The 5,835-nt window shown below is 40.2% G+C and overlaps 1 long non-coding RNA gene across 1 annotated transcript in view; it reads right to left on the reverse strand.

The window, feature by feature from the left end:
* Positions 1-242: 242 nt before the first annotated feature.
* The window catches only part of LOC117961593, a 16,628-nt gene continuing 11,035 nt past the window's right edge, over positions 243-5,835 (reverse strand). The window contains exon 4 of the long non-coding RNA XR_004660443.1: positions 243-321. This is a non-coding gene — a long non-coding RNA (uncharacterized LOC117961593). The remainder of the gene's footprint in view (positions 322-5,835) is intronic.

Raw genomic sequence — 5,835 nt, forward strand, 5'->3', positions numbered from 1 at the left:
CATGCAGCTTTAAGCACAATCCGTTTGGAGACAAGCCTTACATTTTGGAAGATACAACATGCAGCACACGTCTACTTGACTGCGCTCATTACTGTACGTAAAATACGTATCAATACCACTCACCTGTCAGGCATACACATGTAGGAAGTGATATATTTCAATCTGATCTATGTGGCGCTCCACTCTTGTCCACTGCGCTGTTTACACAAACACAGCTCTACTCTAAATAGCGAATAATGACGAACAAACTAAAACAAAAGCTGTTGATTTGTAGTCTAACTGTTTATCTTGGTTTGCCACAAATCTTGAAATTTGGACAAACTGCAGACTGAACTATCCTCTCTGCTGGATCATCTATGGATGTATTATAAGAACAAAACAAACCAACCAAGTACATTTAACGATATTGAATAGGGTAATACATTACAGTAGGTGCTAATGATATGCGAGTTGAAAAGCAGCTTTGTGACCTTCAAATACTAATGAATTACTTCTCATTTATAATTATGTTTATATATATGGGGGAAACGCTAATGTATGTTAAGGAAAACACTGATGTATGTATTGTGGGTTTATTGATTTCAATATTGAGGGCGTTTTTATGTTTAAAAAAAAAAAGGATCTTTCTCTTCACTAGAAAGGTCCATAGGTTCGTTAATGTTGTCAGACACTTACAATAATAATCTGAGCTGGTCAAAACGAGTACTTTTGTGAAAGTATAAACAATTGAACAATTGCCTTATTAACTTCCATTTTGGCTTGTTTCGCCACTGCCGACTGCACTTTATGCACTTGTGTGTATTTTGTATATGCATGTTGCATTCATGTGGCTGCATGTAAACCCGATTTCACGATGTGTAGTTTTGCAGTGAGAGAGGTCACAGCTTAATGAGTGAGAGTGATCCAAACCAAGGTGACTCAATTGCCTGCTATATGTGGCTTTAAATTGAGTCTCTTTTTTTAATTGAACTGTTTCAGTTAAACTGCTGTATAATGAGAGAGATAAAAAAATTATAATATTCATCAACATTATATATTAGTTTCACAGACTACATTCATAGTCAGTGAAGACATTTTTATTCATACATTCATGAATTGAAAAGATTACTTTCCATAGTAGGGTTAACATAATTAGGGTGTAAATGGATCAATGACCTGAAAGCTACATATACTCTCTAAGTATCTACTACCTAGATGTTTTATTCTAAAATGAAATTAGTTTGTACTTTAATGCTGTAAAAACAATCTAAGTCACTTGTTTGACCTGTGCTTTGTAAGCTTTTACATGACCCTAACCAGCAGGGCCAGAGCAACAATGGGCCCCTCCCCAGTCCACAGCTATCCGTTCTAGCATATTGTTGGCCCTCCTTACATTCGGGTCCTGGGTACTCTGTCCCCTTTCCGCCCGAGTCCGACACCCCTGCTTACCAGCCCCTTTCTGCCAATAGTGTAAGTATGTATGTGGGTGTGTGCCTGTGTATCCCTGCTCTTATTCTAAACCAGTTGGACTTTTGGCCTACAGACATTTCTGTGAAGGAAGGTCAGTCCGGCTCTGTCTTTATGTGTATATTTTAAGGCGGCTGCATGCGTTTTTTTTGGCAGGATCTGCAGATGCGCATGCCCCTAAACTAAATTGTTAACAGCATGTGTTCCCAGCGTGTGCCTCTCACAAACTGAAACCTCAGAGCTGCAGCTGTGCTTCTTGTTGATGATTGGCTTATTGTTGTTACACTAACCCAATCAATTCTTTTTCCGTTCTCTTTCAAAACTAAAATACAATCAGATAACCAACACTCAAAAGACCAGAAGCACGTAGAGACATGCACGTAAAAACCACAGATGTACAATGCTAACATTGTTGTAACGTAACGTTGATTAGACATGGGGTTTACTAACGTTAAACGACCGCAAACGACCACAAAGAGTCCTTTGACGCAGCAAGCAATGGATGCAGCAACTGGACTCCAGCCAGAGCGGAGCTGTAGTCCGCTTACTCTGCCTTCCTCCTTTGCCGGGAGCTAGGTAGTATTATTAGCTCCGGTCTGGCCGGGGTCTAGCTGCTGCAGCCACAACTGCTTTTCGCTGCTGTCTGCTCTGCTCACGGCGAACTGGTCGCCTAGAGGCTGGGAGTGAGGCGGAAGTGCACTAATAATTACTAGCTAACGTTAGCCAACTGCAAAGTCAGCTTCCCCTTGTTACGTTCAAATGCTGTTGGAAATTATACAAACATTTCAGAATGAAAGCATAAGCAAGCATAATTGTATAATAACTATAAATCAGAGTACAAATTCAACAAATTGACTGATATAAGAATCATTACGATGTATATTTGATTAATAAATTAACAGGACCGTTTTGCAAACAGTGCATGCACATCCACAGAGGGGAGAGCACACAGGCCATCTCATAGAGCATGCTGTAGTCTTCATTTAGAGTTTACGATTTTATGTTTATCATTCAGGTTAGAATTAGGAATAAAGTTGAAGTTAGAGTTAGGCTTGTAGTGGCAATGCCTAAGACGATTAAGGACATTAATGCAGAGATACATGTAAAGAGACCTTAGACTGGAAATAATAATAATATACCCATATTAATAATCAATAATAACTGATGTAATGCATTGTAACCCTTTTTGAAAAAAAGGGTAGAGCGGCACCAAGGCATGTCATCTAAGGTTTCATTGGCACTGCACTAAGCTGTGCTAAAAAAACTGACGTTAGTCATCCGGCAGTATTCTGCTGGTGGGCAAACAGCAACCCCCCCCCCCATTCAGTAGCATGTATTCATTCATGCATTATCCTGTATTGAAGACCTGAAACTAGGAATTGAGGCCATAAAGTAATTATGAAAATGTTTACTGAGGTAATGAAGTGAGAGTAGGGTCATTTTCCCATAGACTTCTATCAAAATGGACTTCTTTGTGGAGCCAGTGGAGCCCTGGTGGAAATAAGATAGAATGCAGGTTTAAAGCACTTTAGCATTGCCTCCATTTTCAGACCTGGAAGTTGTTGCTTAAAAAGAGACCCAGTTCAGGATCTTAGTACTGCATGTTTTCTCCACTTCATGGCAAGTCCACATAGTCCAAACTGTTTTAAGTTGTTGTGAGTGGCCTACATCTTGATGTGGAAAATACACTCTTACTTTAAATACATGGGCAATGGTTACATTAAATTCCCCAAGAGCTGTCAGTGCTGCCACTGTTTGGTCTCCTCTAAGGATGTCACAAAACCAGAAATTGAGTTGTCCTATACCAGCAAAATTCCACGATTCTCGATATCCAATTTAATACCACAGTAAAAAGGAAAAACAAAACGCAACATCCCAAAATTAAATAAGGTGTGAAAGTATTTAAGCTCACTCATATGCAAATACTTTTTGGATATGCAAGGTAAAGATGGGTGTAGGGAAACGGCTGCCAAAATGGAAAATCTCTTTTTAAGAGTGTCTTGGCCAGGACACTCTTGAAAAAGACATTTTCAATCTCAATGGGTCTCTTCCTTGTTAAATAAAGGTAAAATAAAATGTAAATGTCATGTGATCAACCAAACATACATACAAACACATAATACACAAAAACACTAAAAACAAAACTAAGCAAATAATGTGGTCTTGAGTTTAGTCACTTTAAAAAAAATGTAGCAGTAGCTTCATGTAAAACAAAGCAGAACAATAGTTATTGATGCCCACAATGTGAATCCTCCAGAATTTATTCAAATCCTATTTCATATATCAAAGATTTCCTTTTTAAAAATGTAGGTTAATGACATCTACAACAATAGTCACCTTGGCATGTTATTCACTACAATATAATATCTGATAATCAGGCTCTGTTGAATGTTGAACCAACCACCCCACCCCCCCCCCAAACGCACACCCACACCCACCCCACCACCCCGACACACATTGCCTGCTGTCATAGTCCTTTAGCGGAAACAGCTTTTTCTCAAGAGCTGCCTTCCAAAAACACTTGACAAGAACAGAAATTGGCAATTCATTCATTTACTTTTCATTTGTTTTCCTTTTTTTTCTTCTCCCCGCTAATTTTTTATTGATCACAATCACTTGTTCCCTGCACGTGTTCAGATTGCAGAGCGGGTTTTTGTCTTTTTTTCCCTCCAACTGCGAGAAGAATAGCTTAATCAAGGCAAATTGGTGCTAATTTTCTCGATCTTTAATGGGAGATTTAGAGAGAGAAGCAGAAAGAACGATTTCAACAAAAGTGAACAGGATAGGCTGCAAAATATATCGAAGCGGGAATGACTGAGAGCCAGATCAACAATGCCAAGCAGTGATCCAGTGAGAAACACAAGAGACACAGATGGAGAGACAGTGAGAGGGTTAGAGACGAGTGCCACCTACCAACTTGTTGAGTGGTCTAGCAGTTGAATGCCACTGGTCTGCTGCCAAGTCCTGTCATTCCCTTCTGTGCATCCAAAACTGAGGACAGAGAGACAAGAAATGCCGAAAATCAGAAACAATAACTGACCATTCCCTGATCCAAGCCTCAACCCTAAACCCTTCCTGCATGCTTGTTTGTGTGCTTAAATGACAGAGGGGATTATTACTTTCATGCATTCACACTGCAACATTTTATATTTCAAATAATAATCGCTTACGCTAAGTAGGAGCAGACCAGACTTTAAAGGGATCACACTGCATGGTGTCATCAATGAAATGAGATCTGGTCTAGTCAGTGTAGTTCGTCTCTGACACATGTCTGAGGTTTTCCCTCAACCACAACAGATACAACATTCTTAGTATTTCTTTATGTTTGCTTTTTTGGCCTGTCCTTTTCCTCCCTTCCTATCAGGGTATTGTGGGTATCGGGAGTAGCAATAGACAAAGGTCCTATCATCACCGTGGCAATAAGGTTTTACCCACATAATTCATACACAAATGGTGACACTGGGACCCCGTATGAGCATTATGATCCATCTGTTGGATGAAGACAAACAAAACCAGTGTGTTGAAGTAACTGTGAAGCTAGTCTGGCATTGTCAGACCTTCCTCCACAGTGCTGCGGAGGAGGGTCAGGCTAGTCTGGATAGGAAAAACAATCGTCTTGGGTGACGCTAAGCGCCAAGCGGAGCCACGGTGCTGCTGCAAAATAGCCTCGGGAAGGAACTTGTTTTGGTGGATCATGTGTATATCCAAAGGTTGTTTAAATTGTGCAACAGAAAACTCAGATTGGGCAGATATTCTAGCTAGCTCTCTGGATTTACCCTGCAGAGATCTGAGGAGCAGTTAACCGTAGTCCTCAGAAAGGTAATGGACATCCTAAAAACATAAAAGAGCAATCCCAGAAGTGGAATGTCGTGGATTTAGACTAGTGTTAAGGAAATGATCTCCTAAAGGTAGCGGTTGTAACACCCTTCCCCTTAAATTGCACCCATATGGCTTGTTACATTATCATAAACATGAGACTTACAGTATGTAGGAATCATAACCTAGAAAGAGCATCTGCAACTACATTATCAGAGCCTTTTTTATGGCGTATCTCTAAATTGTAATCCTGCTCAAGCAGTGCCCATCGCATGAGTTGCCGGTTGTGGATAAACATGCAAGATAAGAAGACAATGGGGTTATGGTCAGTGTACAAACAGTGACAGGCAGAGAAGTAGAACCAACATAGACTTCAAAATGCTGTATTGATAACAACAGAGCAAGAATTTCCTTATCAATTGTTGAACTTTTTTTTTTTTTGTGTCGGTTGATTGTAAGGAGAATGCAACCGGGCATTTAGTCATGCCTCGTCCCTGGAGCCAGTACTGCTCTGCGGGGATGGGTCATAACTGGGCAGAGTAAACAGGGGTTTCTCCAGCTCCCCTGCCTTAT

The sequence above is a fragment of the Etheostoma cragini genome, chromosome 2 (assembly GCF_013103735.1).
Source record: "Etheostoma cragini isolate CJK2018 chromosome 2, CSU_Ecrag_1.0, whole genome shotgun sequence".
In the NCBI taxonomy this organism is placed as follows: Eukaryota; Metazoa; Chordata; class Actinopteri; order Perciformes; family Percidae; genus Etheostoma; species Etheostoma cragini.